Raw genomic sequence first — 25,873 nt, forward strand, 5'->3', positions numbered from 1 at the left:
TTTAAAATTGCTGTAAGGATTTCAAAGAAGTTTAAAAACATAGATAACAAACAGCATTGAAAACAAAGTATTGTTATTTGAAATATATAAAACATTCTCACACATAAATAAACACACACCCAATTTGTACATATGGACTGAGTCAAATAACAGAGAACAAATGGATAATCAACAGATGAAAATTGTTCACTCATTAATAACCAGAAAAGTGCAAATTAAAATAACAAAGAAATATCATTTTTGTGTGAACAACTTAACAAAAACTAAAAAGAACAGGGTGTGGAATACTGAATATTTTCTTACATTTTGGGTGCAAATACAAATTAGTAAATCTGGTTTAAAGCATAATCTTGCAGGATTTATGTCAAAATTAAATACACTCATACATTTTGATCCAACAAGTCTACTTTTCATACTTGTCCTATAGTATACTTATACAGGTAAATAAAGATAATACTTACCATTTAGCAAGTGACTATTATGTTTCAAAACCTTTAAAATTCTTTGAAATAGATGATAGTATAATCATTTTGCAGATGACAAAACTGAAACTAAGATGTAAATTGCCCAAAGTTATATGACCATGAAAGTGGAAGACTCTGCATTTGAACCTAGATATTTTTGCCTGTAAAATCCAAGGTCTTTTTACTATATCATACTAGTTTTCTTACCATCACCAAACACTGCCTTTAATTGGTAGGCGAAATCAAATTCCCCATTCCTCTCCACCTTTCCTGCATCCTGATCTTTGGGGAAATGATTTAATATCCTGTCATTGTCAGGGTTTAAATAGAAACAAACTAAGCTATAACTTGAAAGTCTTAATTTATGAAGGGGCTCTATAAATGTGAAGGAACTGTCACCTGAATCAGCTATGAGTTGAAAGAGATGTTTGTCCTTTCCAATTCAGATTAGCACTCCAGAAGTTTGTCTCAAAACACTGCATTTCTTTAACACACTGTCTACCTTGGTTCATAAAAATACTCTTAACTTCAAACAACTTCGAAATTTATTTCCCCACAGAACTCTGATGATTTTGTGACTTTGTGAAGCAATTACCTTAGACTTTTATGAATTTGTTCTAGAATTCTGATGTCTTCAATTCACAAGTTTGTTGCCCTAGGTGATAGATTCTTTCAAACTTCTAAATCTGTTAATCATATATAACCTGTTTTATGACTTACTGAATGAATTTAACTTGCTCAGTTTAAGTTTTATCTATTGTATAGGTCTGACCACCACCCTTAAGGACAATATTTAAGGTAAGTTTTCTTTACTTTATAAAAATTAAACTCTTTATTTTGAAATACTGTAGATTCCCATGAGTTGTAAGAAATAACTCATACACCCTTTGTTCAGTTTCTGTCAATAGTAACATCTTATAAAACTGTAGTAAAATATCATAACCAAGATTTTGACAATATACAGTCAAGATGCAGAACATTTCCACAAGGATCACTCAAGTCCTTTCATAGTCTCATCCATTTCTTTCCTGCCCCCACTCCTTATTTAATGCCTGGCAACCACTAATCTGTTCATTTTTATAGTTTTGTAATTTCAAAATTAATACATAGGAGTCATACAGTGTATAACATTTTGGAATTGGCAGTTTTCAGTCAACATAATTCTCTGGAGATTCATCCAAGTTGTATGTAGCAATACTTTGTTCCTTTTAATTACTGTTATTCCATGGTATGGTTGTACCACAGTTTGTTTAGCTATTAACTAATTGAAGGACAGTCTGGATTGTTTCCACTTTTTGTCTATTATGAATAAGGCTGCTATGAATATTTGTGTTTATATTTTTCTGTGAATATAAGAATTTCTCTGGGATAAATGCTCAAGAGTGTAATTGTTGGGTTTCATGGAAGTTGCATAGTTTTTTTGACAAACTGCCAAACTGTTTTCAGGGGTGGCTATAAAATGTTTAATTCCCATGAGCAATTTCTCAACATTTCACCAGTATTTGGCTTTATTATTGTTTCTTATTTTAGGCATGAGACTTAGGTCAGGTTTTATTTTCCCATGGAAGTCCAGTTGCTCCAACACCACTTGTTGAAAAGGCTATCTTTCCTCCATTGAATTGCTTTTGCATCACTGTCAAAAACCAGTCAGACATATTTTTGTGGGTCTATTTCTGGCATGTCTATTCTGTTTCATTTATCTTTGTGTCTATCTCAGCTCTAATAACACACTGTCTTAATTTGTGATTACTGTATCTCTATAGTAGGCCTTAGCATCAGGTAAAGATAGTCTCCTTACTTTAACCTTCTTTTTAAAGATAATTTTAGCTATGCTAACCCTGCGCCTTTCTACATATATTTTAGGATGACCTTGTCTATGTTTACAAAGAGCTGGAGTATAGACAGAAATTGTGTTAAATCAGGAGAGGTATAGAAGATGGCCACAAAGTAGAAAGGCCCTAGGCTCATCTCATCATGTAAACACAACCAGGTAACTATCAAAATATCCTAACTAGGTGTATCTGCATGTGACTCTTGATCTTGGGGCTGTGAGTTTGAGATCCATGTTGTGTGTTGAGATTACTTAAAAATCTTTAAAAAATCATCCTAAATACCCCAGAAATCACCCTGAAGACTGATAAAGCAAATTGTACAACTAAAGGGAAAGAAGAGGCCACATTCAAGAAGGTAGTAACTGTGGAGACATGGGTTAGGGGAGAAATGTATCCTGGGTACTATAGAGGGGAGGAAGCCATAGTTGCAGAGAAGGGTGAGAGACAGAGAGGACACATAGGGGATCACACGAGGAGAACATTTCCTCAAAGCCACTGCCTGGGAAAAAGGGAGGGTATGATTTTTGTGAGTCTTTGACACCAATGTGGCTTAAAGCTTTGAGTTTTAAAGGTCAGTGAGCTTGGCTGGGATAGAGCACTGAGGGCACTGCCCATCTCCTGGAGAGAAGACACCCAAACAACCTGGGGACAGGTAGCATGGAAGCAGAGATTTGAAGAACACCTGGGACACACAAGGGAGAGATTATTTGCTCTTCTTGGAGTCAGTCTCTGAAAGGCACCATGTCTCTCGATGGACAAAGGAGCTGGTTGGAGCCATTTCCCTCCCCACCTCTCAGTATAATCACAGAGCCACCTGTGAGAAGCAATGCAGCATTGACACAGGCTGCCTAACTTGCTTATACCAAGTCCAACACCCCTGCTCTCTGGCAGAACTTCCCTTCTCAGTCAAGCTTGCCTCAGTCCCAGTGCAGTTAGCCCCACCCCAGAAAGCAGCAAAACCATTGCCCGCATCACATTCCCAACCAGAGAGTTCTTCAGGGCTTCAGTTCTAGTGGAAGTACTATCAGGTCTCATTTAACCAGTAGAACAGAGAACACTTAGTTAAAACTCACCACATTCTGGGCAAGGATCAAACACTGTCCACTGCAAGCAAGGAGAACCTTTGCAGATGACCAGCCTGAAGGATAGAGCAGCCAAAACAGCAGGGCACACACAGCACACATTAGAGACACTCCCTAATGTACCAGGCAGGCCCTGGGAACCATATGGCCACTTTTCATACAGCTATTACTCTCAGGAGCAGAAAATATAACTGGCATTTCTAACACAGAGGAAAAGGCAGAGCCTTAGACAGAATACCAAGACAGAGGGATTAATCCCAAATGAAAGAACAAGATAAGGTCACAGCCAGAGATCAAGTGAAGAAGACATAAGTAACACAACTGATGGAGAATTTAAAGCAACAATCATAAGGATACTCACTGTGCTTGACAAAAGGATAAAAGACATCAGGGAGACCCTTATCAGAGATAAAAGTTTTAAAAGAATCAGAAATAAAGAATGCAAAAACTGAGGTTGGAAAAAGGTTTGAGGTGGTGGAAAGCAGGCTAGAATTAGCAGAAAAATGAATTAGTGATATAGAAGACAAAATAGTATGAAATAATGAAGTTGAACAAGAGAAGGAAGAATTATAGAACATGAGAATAGACTTAGAGAACTCAATGACTCCATCTAACATAAAAACTTTTGTATCATAGAAGTTCCAAAAGAATAAGAGAGAAAAAAGGAGGCAAAAGGTTTATGTGAGGAAATAACTCAAAATTTCCCTAATTTGAAGTAGGAAACAGATATCCAAATCCAGGAGGCAGAGAAAACTCCCACCAAAATCAACAAAAATGGGCCAACACCAAAACATATTGTAGTTAAATTTGCAAAATATGATGATAAAGAAAAAAAATCCTAAAAGCAGCAAGAAAAAAGAAGTCCCTAACCTACAAGGGAAGACCCATAAGGCTAGCTGCAGATCTCTCCATAGTATCTTGGCAAGCCTGAAGGGAATAACATAGTATATTCAAAGTATATTCAATGCTTTAAGCCTAGAGCCTGTTTCTGATTCTGTCTCCCTCTCTTTCTGCTCCTCCCCCAACTGTGCTGTCTCTCTGTTCCTCAAAAATAAACATTTTTTTAAAAATGGGTAGAAGTCATGAATAAACATTTTTCCAAAGAAGACATACAGATGGCCAAGAGGCACATGAAAAGATGCTCAACATCACTCATCATCAAGCAAATACAAATCAAAACTATAATGGGATACTACCTGACACCTATCAGATATTTTAATTACTATTTTTGTATTATTTGGATAAATACCTAGTATTTACTTTATTGAGTCTTCTAATCCATGAACATGGTATATTCCTCCATTTATTTAGGCCTTTGATTCCTTCTGTCAACATTTTGTAATTTTTATGATACAGATTGTGTACATGCTCTGTTAGATTTGTAAGTATGTAATTTTCTTTGGAGTTATTATAAGTGCTATTGTTTTAAAATTTTTTGTTTCCACATTTTCATTGTTAGTATATAGAAATGCTACTGATTTTTTCATTTTGAATTTGTATCGTCCAACCTTACAGATCTCACTTATTGTTTCTAGTATTGTGTTGTTGTTGTTATTTTAGACTCTACTGTTTTATATACAATCATTTCATCTGAAAATATAGTTTTCTTCTTTTTCTAATCTGTTATTTCCTTTTCTTTTTTTATTACAATGGATAAAATCTCTAGTACTATATTTAAAAAGAGCATATAACATTGCCTTATTCCAGATCTTTGAAGAAGAGCATTCAGGCATTCACCATTAAGTCAACGTAAACTATAGGTTTTTGCAGATGTGCTTTATCAAGTTGAGAAAGTTACCTTCTAATAGTAGTTTGTTGAGAGTTTTTATATCCGGTTTGTATGTTGAATTTTGTGAAAAAAAATTTTATGTCAACTGGTATCATATGATTTTTCTCCTTTAAGCTGTTGATATAGTGAATTAAATGATTGATGTTCAAATGTTGAACACGCCTTGTATATCTGGATATGATGAATTACATGGACTCATTTTCAAATGTGGAACCAGTATTCTATGGTATATAATTTTTTATACATTGCTGTATAACTGTGCTAATATTTTGTTGAGGATTTATGCATCTAAATTCATGAGAATACTGGTTTGTAGTTTTCTTTTTTCTTTTCTTCCCTTCTTCCCTTTCTTTTTACTTTTTCCTTTTCTCTTTCCTTCTTTCCCCCTTTCTTTTATTTTCTTTTCTTCTTTCTTTCCTTCTTTTCTTTCTCTCTTCCTTCTCCCTTTCTTTCTTTTCTGTTCTTCTCTCCCTCTCTCTTTCTTTCCTCCCTCTTCCTCTTTTCTTTCTTTTTCTTTTATTCCTTCTCCCTTCTTTCTTCCCTCCCTTCCTCCCTTCCTTCCTTTTCCTTCCTTCCCTTTCCCTTCCTTCTTTCCTCCCTCCCTCTCTCTTTCCCTTTCTCTCTCTTTTCTTTCTTTCTTTCCCTCCCCCCTCCCTCCTTCCCTTCCTTCCTTCTCCTGCCTCCCTTGTCTTTATCTGGTTTAGGTAATAGCCACATAAAATTAGTTGGGAAGTACTCTTTCATTTTCCGTTTTTTGAAATAGATTGTGTAAAATTATTGTTAATTCTTTCTTGATTGTTTGGTAAAATCCTCCAGTGATACTATCTGTGCCCGGACACCCCTTTTCCAGGAACTTTTAATTATCAATTCATTAATGGCCATACAACTATTCAGATTGATTAATTCATCCTGTTGACATAGATAGTGTGTGGTTTTCCAGGACTTGGTCCACTTCTTCTACGTTGTCAAATATATGAACCTAAATTTCTGGGTAGTATTCCTTATTATCTGTTTAATTCTACAATATCTAAAGTGATATGCTCTATTTCAGTCAGGAACATTGGTGATTGGCATCTTTTCTCTTTATTTTTGCTATTCTTATTAGAGGTTTATTCGTTTTATTGATTTTGAAGAGCACCTTCTTTTGCTTCACTGATTTTTCTCTATTATTTTCTAGTTTTCAAATTCATTGATATTTGCTCTTATCTTTATTATTTCCTTCCTCCTCTTTGCTTTGGGTTTAGTTTGCCCTTCTTCCTCTAAGCTCTCGAGGTGGGAGCTTAGATTATTTATTTGAAAGTCTCTATATTCCACTATATGCATCTAGTTCTATACATTCGTTTCAATGCTGTGTTAACTATGTCTTATCAGTTTTGATGTTTTCCTTTTTACTCAGTTCTATGTATTTTTTATTCCATTTGAGACTTCTTCCTCTATCCAATGATTACAAAGAAGTGTGCTGTTTAATTTATAAGCATTTGGAGGCTTCTCTGTTGTTTTTCTGTTGTTGATTTATAGTTTGATTCCATGTTATGTAAATGACACAAAGATGGCCTGTATATATACTATCACCCACCAGGTTGTTTACTTCTTCATAACAGGCTGTGACTCATTAGCTCAAAAGCCTGCTAGCATCAAATTAACATTTGTGTACATCCAATTGTTTTAAAAACCCAAATAGGGGTGCCTGGGTCTCTTAGTCAGTTAAGCATCTGAATCTTGGTTTCAGCTCAGATCATGATCTTATGGTTCATGGGATCAAGCCCCATGTCAGGCTCTTCCCTGACAGCGTGGAGCCTGCTTGGTGTTCTCTCTCTCCTCTCTCTCTCAACTCCTCCCTCTGCTTGTGCTCACTCTCTCAAAATATATAAACATTTAAAAAATAATAAAATAATGAAAATAACCCAAATTAGCTATTTAGAGCTCACCTGCTTTGCATACCATATGAAACTGTGCTTAACATATGCTAGCCACAGATAAGGTAAACCCTGGGTATATAAAGACCTCTAATCCCTGCTGCCCTTTAGACTTCTCTGACCCTGAGACTCCCTGCCAAACTGCTGAGTGAAATCACCCAGATATGTAATCTCCTCTCCAATAACTCTGTCACCCAGGAATTTCCATCCCCTCCTCCACTTCTGAGTGGTGGCCTCTGTTTTATAGCTTCTGGATAGTCTCATGCTGTGAGGGACTTCCTCCACATGTGAACCTATTAAACTGTCACTCAAATAAGGCATGTGTGTGCTAAAGTCACCTTATGGTCATATGTTTTTCCTAGATCAACCCCCAAGTCCCTTCAGCCATCTATATTCCATTGTGGTCAGAGAATACAAGTTCATATGGTTTCAATTTTTTAAAACTTGCTGAAGTTGATCCATGATGTGGTCCATAAAATCTAAATGTTGCATGAGCACTTTAAAACAATGTGTATTCTTCTGTTGTTGGGCAGAGTGCCAGATATTGTTGGCTTTTGTTGTTCAGGTTTTTTACTTACTGATTTTTTCTGTCTAGTAATTCTATAAATTACTGAGAATGGGCTGTTGACATGCCCAATTAACTATGAATTTTATTTCCTCATTCAGCTTTATCAGATTTTGCCTCATATTTTTAGGCTCTGTTACTTTAGGATTACTATGTCTTCCTGGTGTACCGATACTTTTATTTTTATATAGCATCCTTTTTTGTCTCTAGTAATTTTCTAATATCTATCTAGTTTATCCAATATTAATATAGCTATTACTGTTTTTTATGATTAATGTTTGCATGTCATATCTTTTCCCATTCTTTTGCTTTTGTTAAAAGCAAGCATGTAAATTTTACACATTTCCAATACAATGCATAATGTTGGATCACATTTTTTATTCACAATGCCAACTCTTTTAAATGATGTTTTTAGATCACTTATATTTGAAGTAATTATTGACATACTGGGGCATAAGTCTGCCATTTTATGTTTTATGTTTTCTGTTTGTTTCCTGTATTTCTCATTCCTCTGTTTCTCTTTTTTATTCTTTCTGGTGGGTTAATATTTCTTAGAATCCCAAATTGATTTATTTATACTGTTTTCAAGTATATTGCTTTTTATAGTTTCATTAGTCGTGGTAGGTATTATATTTATATAACATCATAATCAACAGCTATTGATGTTGTACCTCTTCAAATGAAGTATAGAAATCTTACTTCTATTTAGGCCCTTTCACTTTTAAAATATAATTGTCTTAAGCATTTCCTCTACTTACAATGTACATTACAGGAATGGTGTTATTATCTTTGCTTTGACCATCACATATTAAAACTCATGAGGGGCACCTGGATGGCTCAGTTGGTTAAGCATCTGACTTCGGCTCAGGTCATGATCTCGTGGTTTGTGAGTTTGAGCCTCACGTTGGGCTCTGTGCTGACAGCTCAGAGCCTGGAGCTGCTTCAGATTCTGTGTCTCCCTCTCTCTCTATCCCTCCCGCACTCATGCTCTGGTTCTCTCTCTCTCTCAAAATAAATAATAAACCATTAAAAAATTTTTGTAACAAATGAGGAGAGTCTGTATAATTGCTCACTCTTATGTTTTTTTATTTCTGAAATTCCAAGCCTTCTCTTAACATTTTCTTTCTTTTTTTGCTTTTAGAGACGTTCCTCTAACCAATCATTAAGGATCTGTTTGCTACCAACATGTTCTCTTAGATTTCCTTTATCTGAGAATGTCATTATTTCTCCGCCACTTCTGAAGAATATTTTTTCCAGGTATAAAACTGTCAGTTCTTCTTTCAGTACTTGAAAAAATGTTGTACCACATCCTTCTGATCTTCATAATTTTAGATGAGAAAATCACTTTCATTCAAATAGGTATTCCCCTCTAGGTAATGCATTGTTTCTTTCTGACTGCTTTCAAGGTTTTCTTCTTTAGTTTTCAAATGTTTAATGATGAAGTGACCTGGTGTAGATTTCCTAATATTTACCCTCTTTAAGACTTGCTCAGGTTCTTGAGTCTATCAGGTTTATGTCTTCCACCAAATTTGGAAAGTTTTCAGGCATTATCTCCTTGAAATACATACTTTTGCCCTTTCATTTCTCTTTTTCTTCTCTTTTCCCCTCTTCCTCAGCCTCCTCCTCTGTCTTTTCTCCCTCTCCCTCTCCCTTTCTCACTGTCCATCTCCCCTCTCCAGTTCTTCTGGAACTCCAATAATATGAATTTTAACTCTTTTGCTATTGATCCAGAGGTCCCTGAAACTCTGTTAATTTTTTACAGTTTGTTTTCTTTCTATTGTCTAGACTGTGTAAATTATGTTATATTTACTTTTTTAAAAAAATAGTTTATTGTCAAGTTGGTTTCCATATAACACCCAGTGCTCATCCCAACAAGTGCCCTCCTCCATTCCCATCTCCCTCTTCCCCTCTCCCCCACACCCATCAGCCCTCAGTTTGTTCTCATTATTCTGGAGTCCCTCACAGTTTGCCACCCTCCCTCTCCCCAACTATTTTTCCCCTTCTTCTCCCTCACGGTCCTCTGTTAAGTTCCTCCTAATCCACCTATATGTGCAAAAATAAGGTATCTGTCCTTCTCTTCCTGACTTATTTCGCTCAGCATAACACCCTCAAGGTCCATCCATGTTGCTACACATGGCCAGATTTCATTCTTTCTCATTGCCATGTAGTATTCCATTTTATAGATAAACCCAAATCTTCTTGATCCATTCATCAGTTGATGGACATTTAGGCCCTTTCCATGTTTTGGCTATTGTTGAGAGTGCTGCAGTGAACATTGGGGTACATGTGCCCCTATGCATCAGCACTCTTGTATCTCTTGGGCAAATTCCTAGCAGTGCTATTGCTGGGTCCTAGGGGAGTTCTATTGTTAATTTTTTGAGAAACCTCCACACTGTTTTCCAGAGGGGCTGCACTCGTTTACATTCCCACCAACAGTGGGGGAGGGGTGCCCGTTTCTCCACATCCTCACCAGCATCTAGAGTCCTCTGATTTGCTCATTTTAGCCACTCTGACTGGCGTGAGGTGGTATCTCAGTGTGGTTTTGATTTGTATTTCCCTGATGAGGAGGGATGCTGAGCATCGTTTCATGTGTCTGTTGGCCATCTGGATGTCCTCTTTGGACAAGTGTCGGTTCATGTCTTCTGCCTGTTTCTTCAATGGATTATTTGTTCTTCGAGTGTGGAGTTTGGTGAGTTCCTTATAGATTTTGGATACAAGCCTTGATCTGATATGTCATTTGCAACTATCTTTTTCCATTCTATCAGCTGCCTATTAGTTTTACTGACTGTTTCTTTTGCCGTGCAGAAGCTTATAATCTTGATGAGGTCTCAGTACTTTAGTTTTGCTCATGATTCCCTTGCCTTTGGGGATGTGTCAAGTAAGAAATTGCTGTGGTTGAGGTCAAGGACTCTGTTTCCTGCTTTCTCCTCTAGGGTTTTGATGGTCTCCTGTCTCACATTCAGGTCCCTTGTCCACTTTGAGTTTATTTTGGTGTATGGTGTGAGAAAATATCTAGTTTCATTCTTTTGCACGTTGCTGTACAGTTCTCCCAGCAGCGTCTGTTAAAGAGTCTGTCTCTTTTCCATTGGATACTCTTTCCTGCTTTGTCAAGGATTAGTTGGCCATACATTTGTGGGTTCAATTCTGAGTTCTCTATTTGATTCCATTGGTCTATGTGTCTGTTTTTGTGCCAATACCATAATGTCTTGATAATTACAGCTTTGTAATAGAGGCTCAAGTCTGGGATGGTGAAGCCCTCCGTTTTGGTTTTCTTCTTCAATATTACTTCGGCTATTCATTGTCTTTAGTGGTTCCATACAAAGTTTAGGATACTTTGTTCTAACTAAATGCTGGTGCAATTTTGATTGGGATTGCATTGAATGTGTAGATTGCTTTGGGTAGCAATGACATTTTAACTATATTTATTCTTCCAGTCCATGAGCATGGAATGTTTTTCCATTTCTTTGTGTCTTCATCTATTTCCTTCATAAGTATTCTATAGTTTTCATCATACAGATCTCCTAAATCTTTGGTTAGGTTTATTCCTAGGTGTTTTATGTTTTTTGTGTGTGTGCAGTTGTGAATGGGATCAGTTTCTTGATTTCTCCTTCTGTTGCTTCATTATTGGTGTATAAAAATGCAACCGATTTCTGTATGTTGATTTTGTACCCTGCGACTTTGCTGAATTCATGGATCAGTTCTAGTAGGCTTCTGGTGGAGTCTGTCATGTTTTCTATGTAGAGTATCATGTCTGCAAAAAGTGAAAGTTTGACTTCATCTTTGTTATTTTTATTATTTCTCTTCTCCTACTGGGTTTGGGGTGCTCTTTTTGCTCTCCCTCTAGTTCCTTTAGGTGTGCTGTTAGATTTTGTACTTGCGCTTTTTCTAATTTCTTGAAATAGTCCTGGAGTGCAATGTACTTCCCTCCTAGAACAGCCTTTGCCGCATCTCATAGAGTTTGGATTGTTGTATTTTCATTTTCATTTGTTTCCATATATTTTTAAATTACTTCTCTAATTGCCTGATTGGCCCATTCATTCTTTAGTAAGGTGTTTTTTAACCTCCATGTTTTGGGAGGTTTTCTAGACTTTTTCCTGTGATTGATTTCAAGTTTCACAGCATTGTGATCTGAAAGTATGCATGGTATGATCTCGATCCTTTTATATTTATTGAGGGCTGCTTTATGTCCCAGTATGTGATGTATCTTGGAGAATGTGCCACGCACACTTGAGAAGAAAGTGAATCCATAGCCTCAGGATGTAGAGTTCTAAATATATCTTTCAGATCCATCTGGTCCAATGTGTCATTCAAGTCCATTGTTTCTTTAGTGATTTTCTGTCTAGTTGATCTATCCATTGTTGTAAGTGGAGTATTAAAGTCCCCTGCTATTAGCACATTCTTGATTGTTTCTGTTTGTGATTGTTTTATGTATTTGGGTGCTTCCGTATTCGGTGTGTAGACGTTTATAATTGTTAGCTCTTCTTGATGGATAGACCCTGTAATTATTACATAATGCCCTTTTTCATCCCTTGTTACTGCCTTTACTTTAAAGTCCAGTTTGTCTGATAAGAATATGGCTACTCAAGCTTTCTTTTGACTTCCAGTAGCATGATAGATATTTCTCCATCCTCTTACTTTCAATCTGAGGGTGTCCTCAGGTCTAAAATGAGTTTCTTGTAGACAGCAAATAGATGGATTTTGTTTTTTTTTAATGCATTCTGCTACCCTATGTCTTTTGATTGGAGCGTTTAGCCCATTTACGTTCAGTGTTATTATTGAAAAATATGGGTTTAGGGTCATTGTGTTCTCTGTAGGATTCATGCTTGTGGCGGTGTCACTGGTACTTTATGGTTTTTTTTTTTTTTTTTTTTTTTTTNTTTCTTGTAGGGCTGGTATAGTGGTGACGAATTCTTTCAGTTTTTATTTGGGAAGACTTTTATCTCTCCTTCCATTCTGAATGACAGGCTTGCTGGATAGAGGATTCTTGGCTGCATATTTTTTCTGTTCATCACATTGAAGATTTCCTGCCATTCCTCTCTGGCCTGCCAAGTTTCTGTAGATAGGTCTGTAACCATTCTGATAGGTTTTCCTTTGTATGTTAGGGCCTTTTTATCCCTAGCTGCTTTCAGAATTCTCTCGTCATCCTTATATTTTGCCAATCTCACTATGATATGTTGTGCAGAAGATCAATTCAAGTTACGTCTGAGGGGAGTTCTCGGTGGCTCTTGGATTTTAATGTCTGTTTCCTTCCCCAGAATGGGGAAGTTCTCAGCTATAATTTGTTCAAGGACTCCTTCAGTGGCTTTCCCTCTTTCCTCTTCTAAAATTCCTATGATACGGATATTGTTCCGATTGATTGTATCACTCAGCTCTCGAACTCTCCTTTCATGTTTCTGGATCAGTTTATCTCTCTTTTTCTCAGATTCCTCTGTTTCTATAATTGTATCTTCTAACTCAGGAATAGGTATTCCTCTCTGCCTCTTCAGTCCGTGCATTGGACGCCTCCATTTTATTGTGCACCTCATTTATAGCAGTTTTTAATTCATCGTAACTATTTTTAAGCTCCATACTCATGAGACCCTGGATTCCTAAGAAAATGTATTGTTAAGTTTGTTTGTTTGTTTTCAGAGAGAGAGAGAAATCAAGCAGCGGAGTGGCAGGAAGAGGGAGAGAGAAAATCCCAAGCAAGTTCTGCACTGTCAGCACAGAGCCTGACATGGGGCTCAGACTCATGAAACCATGAAATCATGACTTGAGCAAAAATTAAGAGGTGGATGCTTAACTGACTGATTCACCCAGGTGCTTCCCCTCAAAATTTTTAGCAGGAAGTCACCCTGTTGGGATGGAGCATGTGGCTAGCAAGGTAGATGTGCATGTTCAGCTTACTATTAGGTACCCCAACACCACCCAGCAAAAGTGGGGCAATGACTCATACTGTCTTGTTGCAGACAAATAAAATGAACACTGAGCATCCTCCTTGGCCCTGGTAACACCTTCTCAATGAAAGTGAGCCACCACTTGAACCACATTTTGCCTCCGATGTTGGTGTAATATCACCTTTTCACTAGGCCTCCCAACACCAGGGATTGGAGAAGGAGAAACAGAGTGCCAAGTAGCCCGTCTCCCCACTGCTTAGTTTTGTCTCATTGATGTCAGGTGGGGATGGAGGCTCAATTTCCCACTGGATCCTACTGACATAGGGAGGAAGAGAAAATAGTGCTAACTAGGACTCCATTACGCAGCCTCATTAAATTTTGTTGCTGCTAAGTGTGGATGGAGGCTCAGCTGGCTATTGGACCCAACTGATACCACCCTGGTGGAAGAATCAGAGTATTGCCTACCTTCACCTTCGGGGGGATGAAAAGATCGGTTTCCACCTTAGTTCCACCAACACTACCCTATCAATGGGAATTAGAGTTCTTGCTTGTTCTGCTGGGTGAGGATAGCAGAACAACTGCCTGCTCAGTCCTACTACCACCTAATGAGGAAATCAGTGTACCACCTGTTTACCAGGGTTATGGGTGGGGGATGAGATAAAAGATCAACTTCCTGCTTGTACACACCGAAACCATGTATTGGGAGAGGAGTGTAATTTTTCCATTGGAGTTTGGCTGGAGTAGGGCAGGCATTGCTAAAACCGTTTTCTGTGGTTAGCCTACCCGTTTCTGGGTTCCGTGGTTAGAGGGAACAGGCTTTCCTTGGAGTGTTAGTATGTGCCTAGTGACAGCTTCTAGTTGGAGGCCTCTGCAGTATCCTGTTCAGAATATATGGGAACCTATATGGAAACTTAGAAAACTCACACCATGTCCTGAGATACCCAGGAAGCCTACCTCCTTCTTTCCTTGTTTCAGAGATTTTAGTTGTGATGGGAAGGATCTAGAAGGAATGGGACTATTCCACCTTGGCAAAACTGAAGTCTCTTCATTTTAATATAAAACTTTTGAATATTTGTAGGTTCCTTTAGCACTAATATTTAATTTCTCAATGCTTTTATAGTAACACTTTTTTGCCCTTTATTTAAAAAATTGTTTAATTTTTTTTCTTTTTGAGAGAGACAGAGACAGTGCAAGCAAGGGAGGGGAAGAGAGAGAGAAAAATACAGAATCAAAGCAGGCTCCAGGCTCTGAGCTGTCAGCACAGAGCCTGACGCAGGGCTCAAACTCATGGACTGTGAGATCATGACCTGAGCCAAAGTTAGATGCTTAACCAACTGAGCCACCCAGGTGCCCCCCCCCTTTTTTTTTACTTTAAAGAGTAGTATTACCAGATTACAGATTTGTGAAGGTAATTTGGGATGTCCTTACGCTAGGACTTACTGGGTGATCTCATCTTGATTCCTATTTTATTGGTATAAATGAAAGCTGTTCTTTCTCTTATTAGCTACCATGGCTCTTTCTAATGCCATCATAATTCTCTTTTTCCTTTATCCTTTATTTATCTTTTCTTCTATATATATTTTAAACTTATCAGCTTTTGTATATAAATTATATAAATATTGTGTATATGTTTTTGTGTTTCTAACAGAGAAGTTACAGGGTTTTAGCCGAGTTGAATATACCATTCCCCACATGAGTCTTTGACAGCCTCAAATCCAGAGTCTTGGGAAGTTGAGGCATGCAGTTCCTCACATCCACAGGTGGCCTTTGGCCTTGGCTACAAGTGTTCTAGAGGGGATCAGGAATAAAGGATACCTGCGAGTAAAAAACTATAGAGTATAATTTGCCTAACACTACCAACACCTTTATGGGGCTGTCACAAAGCAGTTGGTAGAAAGAAACCACTAGTGATAACAGCAAAGAGCCAAATCTATGTGGCAAACAGACAAAATATAACATTTATCAGGTGACTACTTTGTACTACTGTGCCAGGTGCCAGAAGATAGAAAGATAAGTAATAAATACCTTGCCCAATGTAGGAAAGACTGTAGTCAAATATCCTATAAAGGAAAGGATATTTCTTTGGTGGTAATACACTAAATCACCTAAAGTGCCACAGCTCATATGTAGTCAAGCTTAATCTGAAGCTAGTTGTCAAATCATCTTTAACTGTCAATTCTACTTTGCCTATGCCTACTGTACTTTGTAAATTTATCTCACTTAGAACAATTAAGTTACTATATATATAATGGTTTACTCCAACTGAGTCTTTTCTGCTACCTCACTATAAGGTCTTTTAAGTCAAGAGCTATATACTGTTCATTTTTGTATCCGTAGCTCCTGGCACATAGTAGCTGTTCATTCAGAAAGTATTTGTCAAGTGCTTAGGTTCCACACACTGTTCCAAATAACAGGAATATAAGACACAGAAGCTCACAGCTCTAAATATGCTTATGTTCAGGTAGAGAAGATGGACAACTATGATTAAGGATGGTACTATACTGACATTTAGGAGACGGTTTGCACTTTGCTTAGAATCTCTAAGTAAGCCCCTTGGAGACCCTTATGGCTATAAATTTCTGACATATTTATCTTCATCAAAATATTTTGAGTTAGGTAGACATAAAAAAATCTATAGCTCATTGATTTTATCACAATATGAACTGTTTAAATGGACTTAGTAATGCTATTGTCATGAGGGTTAAGTTCAATTTAACCAACACAATGCAAGTTGTATGTGCAAAGCACTGGAAAATATTTTACATATATTATCTCACTGAATCATCACTTTTGGTTAAAAAGGCCTTTCATTACAGGACACCAGAATAGCTCTGTCAGTTAAACGTCTGACTTTGGGTCAGGTCATGATCTTGCAGTTTGTGAGTTTGAGCCGTGTGTTGGGCTCTGTGCTGACAGCTTGGAGCCTGGAGCCTGCTTCGGATTCTGTCTCCCTCTCTCTCTGCCCCTCCCCACTTGTGCTCATGGGTGCGTTCTCTCTCTCTCTCTCAAAAATAAGTAAAAAACCCCACAATTTTTAAAGGCCTTTCGTTACCCATGTCTACTCTCCCTTTCCTTCCCAGATCCCTGTGAAGCACAGTTTTCACAGAATGTTCCCAAGTCACCCTGTGTGTTCATCTGGTATGGCATATTATAATTTTCTGTTTACTTTTCTGCCAGCTACATTCAGTAATATATTTTTGTTTACTCAAAATCAGGGGAACAGGAGAAGATGGTTGATCATACACACTCTAGGGTTAAATCTCAACTCCCTTACTGTGACATTGTGCAATTTAACCTCACTGAGCCTCAGTTTCCTCATCTGCAAAATATAAATAACAACACCTTCTTTGTTGTGAGGATTAAAAAAATAATGAGCATAAAAGACTTAATATGGTACCGTATCTTATCATTAATTATTAATTATCATGGTGCCTGCTATCTAGTAGGTATTCAATAGATGTCTTATAATTAATCCCCTTTTAACCTTTAGTTAATAGTGAAAAGACTGGTGTCAGAATTCAAGTCTTCTGAACCAAAATCTTTGTAGATGATTTGTAGATATTATGCCATTGTTTTTCTAAATAAAAGTTTAGGCCAGTAATCAGATGGGATTTTTGTGCTAATTTTAGATGCATGCATCAGTCTGGATGAAGTAGTCTGAATTTCAAAACATTAAAATATCCAGTATATTTTAATGGCTTATTAGAACTGGATTGAATATTAGAATCAGTAATGCCTTGGATGGTTGGGATTGTTACCTTTAAAATAATTAAAGCTTTTCGCATGGAATTCAACATATTCATATACTAAATTTTACTATCTACAAAAGAGTATTAGTATGGGGTTCCCATGTCTTGGATTAAGGAGTCACTCATTAAAAATTACAAGGAAAGGCACTTTGATTCTTGTCCCTTGTGAAAGATGACTCTTACCTACTGAATGTAAAATATGAAGTAGACCAAAATTTTCTTTCTCTTCTCACCTTCCATGTTAGTATTTCTTTCTTGCTTGGTGGTCCCAAGCCACACAACCTCAGTTCCATTTCTGCAATACTTACTACTGTTTTCAAGATGCAGACAAAGGAAACCAGTATAATTGATTTCAAGTATTAATGGACAAAAGAGATGAGGAGATTGGCTTCTTTAAAAGTATTCATATCAAAATAGATGAGCAGAGGTGGTCTATGCTTCCCTAGTACTATTGTGAATTGCCCATTAAGCAGTAGATATATGGGTGGAGGCAGAAGTAAGGAATTCAAAAGTGTAGCCTGTTAAAGTTAATATTATATTTATAGTGCTTTATTAATAATTTATAGATTTATAATAAACTATGATAAATATGATGAATTTTATTTATAACAAATTCATAATAATAATGTATATGTTTTCTTGATGACAGAATATCAGTAAATATTAATTAAATAATGTAAAATATTAATGATTTTTAAATGATCTATCAATCTACTTACTGATTTTCCTTTTTTGTTTGAATTTTGTGGTCCATAGAACTTATCTTGCATTAACCTATCTGAAAAAGAATGGAAAAAAAAGATTATATAAACAAGTTGGCACTTGTGGCATTTGACAAACACAATCTACAGGCATGTCTTTAACTAATGATGGTGTAGCATAGCAATTAAGAGCACAGGCTCTGGAACCAGACTGCTTGGATTCAAACGGTCTCTCTCCATCTAACTTTGGACAAGTTATTTTGCCTTTCTCTGTCTCAGTTTCCTCATTTGTCAAGAGATAAAGATCCTCTACCATAAGGCATGTGGTTTAAAGGGTTAAAGCATCTAACACTGGTCTGGAACATAATAAGCACAAAATGAATGCAAGTTTTGTTATTTTTGTTACTATCACTACTGCCCCCTTTGCTCTGACTCCTTACACATTATAACCTTGGGTCTGTCACCTAATATATCCAATTACTATTTTCAGTAGTATTGTTAAAATGTATATATTAACTGATTAAAATTAAATGTCACCATGGTCTATATTTTTATGTACATAAAAGTGTCTTTTAGTTCGATGACAGTAAATGTTTGTTTGTAGTACTTCTATTTTTCTGATTCTTAATGCTAGTTCAAAGAATAAAGTAAAAACTAAATAACAAACAAAACCTCATAACTGCACTCTAGATGGTTCTGAATGTTTTTGTGGGTGTTAAATTTTATGCACATTATTCAAAATTGTATTTGACTGGATGTTTAGAAGATTTCTTTTACTCATCCTCCTTGGAACCTCATTTTAGCATATTCTCTAGCAGTCATTTGGGTAATCTTCCATCATACATTTACTACACATACCCAAATCTATAAAGTTGTGTAAACAATCTACATTCTAGATACCTTTCATGAATAATAATTCTGTATTTCCTCAAGAATTCATGACCCTGGAAGGAATCTCATGAAATAAACTAAAAGAATTTATTAAGTATGGAATAGAACAATGATAGTCTTTAATGATTGGTGGCCCTAGGCTGAGATATATGTTGCACAAATACAGATACTTATATAAGGGAGTGAGAGGTATCTATGAAAGCAGTTCCAAAGTAATGGAGCCAGGCAAAATCCTCTAATTTGTTTACAAAAAATAATAATAAATCAAGGAATTCAATAAGAGTGAATAAAAACTGCATTTTATTTCAATTATTTATTTTAATAAAAGCAAAACTAACCTATGCTTTTTATTTTTTCAAGTTTTATTTAATTCCAGTTAGTAAACATACAGAATAGTATTCGTTTCAGGTGTAAAATTTAGTGATTCATCACTTACATACAACACCCAGGGCTCATCACTTCTGCTGCTTTCCTCAACCCATCACCCATATAACCTAGACACTCCAGCAACCCTCAGTTGTTCTCTATAGTTAAGAGTCTTTTCCTGGTTTGCCTATCTTTTTTCCCCACACATATGTCCATCTGTTTTGGTCCTTAAATTCCACACATGACTGTAATCATTTGGTATTTGTCTTTCTTCTGACATTTCACTTAGCATAATACATTCTAGTTCCATTCACATTGTGGCAAATGGCAAGATTTCAGTCTTTTTGATCACCAAGTAGTATTTCATTGTGTGTGTGTGTGTGTGTGTGTGTGTGTGTATGGACATAGGCTCTTTCCATAGTTTGGCTATTGTTGATAATGCTGTTACAAACATTGTGGTACATGTATCCATTCAAATCAATCTTTTTTATTTCTTTGGGTAAATACCTAGTGGTGCCATTGCTGGATCATAGGGTAGTTCTATTTTTAACTTTTTGAGGAACCTCCATACTGGTTTCTGGAGTGGCTGCATTAGTTTTCATTTCCACCAACAGTGTAAGAGGATTCCCCTTTATATGCATCCTTGCCAACACCTGTTGTTGCCTGCATTATTCATTTTAGCCATTCTGATAGGTGGCAGGTGGTGTCCCATTATAGTATTTCCCTGATGCTGAGCATCTTTTCATGTGTCTGTTGGTCATCTGTATGTCTTCTTTGGAAAACTGTTTATGCCTTCTACCCATTTTTTTAAATGTTTATTTTTGAGAGACAGAGAGGTAGAGCACAGATGGGGGAAGAGCAGAGAGAGAGGGAGACACAGAATAGGAGCTGTCAGCACAGAGCCCAACATGAGGCTAGAAACTACGAACTGTGAGATCATGACCTGACCCCAAGTCAGGCACTCAGCTGTCTCCCTTTCATCCATTTTTAATTGGATCATTTAGTTTTGGGGTATTGGGTTGTAGAAGTTCTTTATATACTTTGGATACTAACCCTTTATCAGATATGTCATTTGCAAATATCTTCTCCCGTTCTGTAGGTTGCCTTTTAGTTTTGTTGATTGTTTCCCTCACTGTGCAGAAGATATTTATTTTGATGAAGTCCTAATAGTTAATTTTTGTTTTTGTTTCTCTTGTCTCAGGAGATATATCTAGTAAGAAGTTGCTACAGCTGATGTCAAAGAGGTTACTGCCTCTGTTATCTAAGATTTTAATGGTTTTCTGTCTCATATTTAGGCTTTTAATCCATTGAGAATTCAATTTGTGGGTGGTGGTAAGAAACTGATCCAGTTTCATTCTTTTGCATATTGCTGTCCAGTTTTCCCAATACCATCTGTTGAAGAGACTATCTTTTTCCCATTGGACATTCTTTCTTGCTTCGCCGGACTAAATGACCATACAACTGTGGGTTCATTTCTGGGTTTTCTATTCTGTTCCGTTGATCTATGTGTCTGTTTTTGTGTCAGTACCAGTACCATACTCACTGTCTTGATGATTACAGCTTTGTAATATAACTTGAAGTCCGGAATTGTGATGCTTCTAGTTTTGCTGCTTTTTCAAGGTGGCTTTGGCTATTGGGGTCTTTTAAGGTTCCATACAAATTTTAGGATTGTTCTAGCTCTGTGAAGAATGCTGGTGGTATTTTATTTTATTTTATTTTATTTTATTTTTTTTTACAAATAGTTTATTGTCAAATTAGTTTTTACATAACACTCAGTGCTCATCCCCAAAGTGCCCTCCTTCATGCCCATCCCCCCCTCCCCCCCACATCCATCAGTCCTCAGTTTTTGTCAGCATTCAAGAGTCTCTCATGGTTTGCCTCTCTCCCTTTCCCCCACCATTTCCGCCCTTCTTCTCCCCCTTGGTCCTCCGTCAAGTTCCTCCTAATCCTCCTATACGTGCAAACATATGGTATTTGTCCTTCTCTGCCTGACTTATTTCGCTCAGCATTGCTGGTGGTATTTTAATAGGGTTTGCATTAAATGTGTAGATTGCTTTGGGTAGCATGGATATTTTAACAATATTTGTTCTTCCAATCCTGGAGCATGGAAGGATTTTCCATTTCTTTGTGTCATCTTCAATTTCTTTCATCAGTGTTTTATAGTTTTCAGAGTACAGGTCTTTCACCTGCACTTTGGTTAGGTTTATTCCTAAGTATATCTCATGGTTTCTGGTGTAGTTTTAAATGGAATCGGTTCCTTGATTTCTCTTTCTGCTACTTCATTATTGATGTATAGAAATGCAACAGATTTCTGTATGCTGGTTTTGTATCCTGTGACATTAGTGAATTTGTATATCAGTTCTAGCAACTTTTGGGAGAGTTTTTGGGTTTTCTATGTAGAGTATCCTGTCATTTGCAAATAGTGAAAGTTTGGTTTTGGATGCCATTTCTTTCTTTTTGGTGTCTGATTGCTGAAGTTAGGACTTCCAGGACTTTTTAAAACAAACAGTGGTGAAAGTGGACATCCCTGTCTTGTTCCTGACCTTAGAAAGCTCTCAGTTTTTCCCTATTGAGGGTGGTATTAACTGTGGGCTTTTCATATATGGCCTTTATTATGTTGAGGTATGTTCCCTCTAAACCAACTTTGTTGAGAGTTTTTATCATGATTTGGATGTTGTACTTTGTCAAAGGCTTTTTTCTGCTTCTATTGAGAGGATTGTATGGTACTTATCCTTTTACTGATGTAGTTTATCACATTGATTGATTTGCAAATATTTTTACAGGTTTATTTATTTTGAGAGAGAGAGACTAAGAGAAAGAGAGAAAGAGGGAAACAGAGAGAGAGAGAGGGAAATCCTGAGCAGCAGGCCCTGCTGCTTGGAGTGGAGAGCCCAATGAGCGGCTCAAACCCACAAATTGTGAGATCATGACCTGAGCCGAAGTCGGATGCTTAACCAACTGAGCCACCCAGGCGCCCCTCAAAGTATTGTGTTAATTAGATAAGGCTGGTCTGCATGAGTAAACTGAAAATATAATGCAAGGTATAACATAACCGTTTTTTCTTAATTTACGTATTTATTTTAAAATTCCAATATAATTAACATACACTATTATATTAGTTTCAGGTGTATAATACAGTGATTCAACAATTCTATATATTATTCAGTGCTCATCACAATAAGTATACTCTTAATCCCCTTCATCTATTTCACCCATCCCCCCCTACCCACTTCCCCTCTGGTAACCACCAATTTGTTCTCTATGTTTAAGAGTCTGTTTTGGGAGGTTTTTGTTTTGTTTTGTTTGTTTCTTTTTCCTTGTTTGTTCTTAAAGTATAACAAAGCCATTTAAAATATATAGTTAGGAATCTTAAATAGTTTTCTAAAGCTCTATTCAGATATAAGTTAAATACAGATTTAGAAATAGAAGACCCAGCCATTTTAAAATCCTTTCTCTCATCGTAAAAATGAAAGCCCAAAAGCAAGATAGAAGTGAGCAAAAAGGAAATAAGCCCTGTTTTTTAAGCATTTACTTATTTTTAAAATGGTATGCTATAGATGTTCTTTCCAGTCCCATATTTGATTTGATGCTGCTTAAAAAGTACTTCATCATTCAGAGGTGACCGGATCACTGGCTTGTTTAACATACATCTTTTACATAATTTTCAAGTTACTCAGTTGCCTCATCTGTAAAACTAGGATAGTAGTGTGAACTATACAGTGTTGTATGAAGATCAAATAAATACATGGGAAGTATTTACAAAGCTAAGAAGATTGAATAAGGCAGTATCAGCAATGACAAGCAAAGTTTTGAAACATTGATTCTTAGTATCTAGTTCTACACTTTCATTTTGAAAATGGGAAAATTAAGGCTTTTGCAAGAAAAATGATTACCTAAGGTCACAGAGTTAGTAACAAGGCAGGGGTGAGATACAGTTTATACCCTCATAAATATTTTCTATTACTTGATAAAAAATTTTCTGATATTAAAAAAAAAGTTTTTCAATGTTTATTTTTGAGAGAGAGACAGAGAGAGAGAGGCAGAGCGTGAGTTGGGGAGGGGCAGAGAGAGACACACACAGAATCTGAAACAGGCTCCAAACTCTGAGATGTCAGCACAAAACCTGTTGCAGAGCTCGAACTCATTAATGGTGAGATCATGACCCAAGCCGAAGTCGGATGCTCAACCAACTGAGCCACCCAGACGCCCCAAACTTTCCTGACATTTAAAGTATCAGTTCCTAAAACTGATATCCTGTGTCACAAAATAGTTTCTTGTACCCCCATATTTGTGTTTAGAATCACTATTAATGTACAGAACAAGTGTATAATTACATCTATATATATACGTATATAAAATGTGTGTGTGTATACACACACACACACACACACATATATGCCTAAGACATTAATTTCTAATAATCTTTATTTCACTATATTCAACTATCCAAATAAGCAAACTTTCTCTTTTGGGGGCTTTGTTCTAAAAACATACTTCTCAAGTACACTTTCATCTGATAGCCCATAAGCTGGGTGTTGGAGATCTTTCTCCATGTTACAAAGAAGTGTGCTTGCTTACTCATCATTCCTGTCAAGTGTTCTGGTTATCTTTTTATTTTCTCTTCATTTTAATTAGATTACTGCAATCTCTTCTGGATGGATATTCAATTGCTACACAATTATAACTGTTATAATTGTTAAATACTAAAACATTTCTGTATTAATTTATAAAAAGTTGCTGCCTCAAGATGTTCAAATGACTACCTTATATTCATTGCTGAGGTTACCTGATTCCCCTAGAAATTTCCATTTCCCTTCATCCCAATATAGTATAGTAGGGCTCCCCAGAACTCTGACCCAATGGTATTGTCTAATTTCCTTGTTCCATGCTTATGCATGTACTGGTTGTTAAATATTTTTATTGTCTCCCTTGGGTTTACCGATATGTCAAATATGTCTTCATAATGATACCACTGGACATCTTTTTGGATCAGAAAAATCTCTTCACTAGGTAGATTTATAGGTTAGATAAAATGTTTGTGAACCTAAACATAAAGATAATTTGGCAATAATATAATCATTAAAGTATTATAGGGGCACCTGGGTGGTTCAGTTGGTTAAGTATCCAACTTTGGCTCAGGTCATGATCTCACGGTTCATGGGTTTGAGCCCTGTGTCGGGCTCTGTGTTGACAGCTAGCTCAGAGCCTGGAGCCTGTTTCAGATTCTGTATCTCCCTCTCTCTCTGACCCTCCTTTGGTCACACTTTCTCTCAGAAATAAATAAAGCATTAAAAAAAATTTTAAGTATTATAAAGGATTTTAATTTGCTTTACTTAATTTCCCATTAGTATAATAATTCCATAGATTTTTTTGTACCAATAGTTACAAAACATCATAGTGTAATTTATATTTTTAAGGGAAGTCTTGATCAAAATTATTTTAGGTGAGTTCTTATTCTGAGTTTCACTGAATATTTGAAAATTAAAACAGTACATATACAAATAACTTACCCTCAGTATCAGGAAGATTTAAAGTTCCATTCGTTGCACTAATGGGATGATGGTGACTCTGAAATAAAAACAGAGAAAGTGAATAGAAAAATTGATTAAATATCATTCCAATTTTAGTATATGTGCTGCCGAAGTGAACACATAAATTGATTAAATATCAATATGAATTTTAAATAGCATATTCATGGCTATAAGTAATGAAATGAGATCCAATGTTACCACTTGGCTTTATCATATTAAGGAAAATAATTCATTTACAATGTGATCAGTATAACTTGCATAGCTTAAACATTGTATTAGTAAGTTGTAGAGGTAGGAAATGGCAATCGCTTAAAAAAGTGGCACTCTTCTTGTTCTATCCAAGCTACAGGAAACAAAATAGTAACTTAAACGGATAAAATAAATATAAGATTAATACTAGAGAAAGCATATAGCAAAACAGAAGAGAGAACTGACATTAGGAAAATGGTGGAGTAGAGTGTTTAGAGAACTGTTCTTTCCATTGAAACAAATGTAAACTGTCAAGATGGAGATCAACTATTTCTTTTTTTCTCCTTTCACAGAAAAGTATTTTTAAATTTTATTTAAATCCAAGTTAGTTAATATATAGTGTATTAATGGTTTCAGGAGTAGAATTTAGTGATTCACCACTTACAAGATCAACTATTTCAAACTCCAGAATCTAATACAAAACTTATAGTACCCAGGGGACTAGTCAATAAAGAAAAGGACAACTACATTTTTGTGTTTAAGAATATTTGTTGGGGCGCCTGGGTGGCTCAGTCGGTTGTGTCTGACTTCAGCTCAGGTCACAGTCTCGCAGTTTGTGTGCTCTAGCCTTGCGTCGGGCTCTGTGCTGACAGCTAGCTCAGAGCCTGGAGCCTGTTTCAGATTCTGTGTCTCCCTCACTCTCTGACCCTCCCCTGTTCATGCTGTCTCTCTCTCTCTCTCTCTCAGAAATAAATAAAACATTAAAAATTTTAAAAAAGAAAAGAATATCTGTGAGGTCTTTAGCTGGCCACTGAGAATATGGAACAAAAGCTTTAATGACTGACCACAAATGACAAGGAATACAATCTCGCTGAAGAAATGGACAGCAAAAAAAAAAAAAAAAAAAAAAAAAAAAAAAAAA

The 25,873-nt window shown here is 36.4% G+C and overlaps 1 protein-coding gene and 1 long non-coding RNA gene across 2 annotated transcripts in view; one reads left to right on the forward strand and one right to left on the reverse strand.

Annotated features, from left to right (window-relative positions):
* The window catches only part of LOC120220686, a gene marked incomplete at its 5' end in the record, with an annotated part of 94,799 nt that overhangs the window by 18,384 nt on the left and 50,542 nt on the right, over positions 1-25,873 (reverse strand). The gene's annotated exons all lie outside the window — the stretch shown is intronic.
* Positions 1,184-16,662, forward strand: LOC120220674. The gene is made up of 3 exons (XR_005525647.1): positions 1,184-1,262; positions 2,328-2,454; positions 16,605-16,662. It is a non-coding gene; the product is annotated as an uncharacterized LOC120220674 (long non-coding RNA).

This window comes from Hyaena hyaena, unplaced genomic scaffold (assembly GCF_003009895.1).
Source record: "Hyaena hyaena isolate Hyena2069 unplaced genomic scaffold, ASM300989v1 scaffold_724, whole genome shotgun sequence".
Classification (NCBI taxonomy): Eukaryota; Metazoa; Chordata; class Mammalia; order Carnivora; family Hyaenidae; genus Hyaena; species Hyaena hyaena.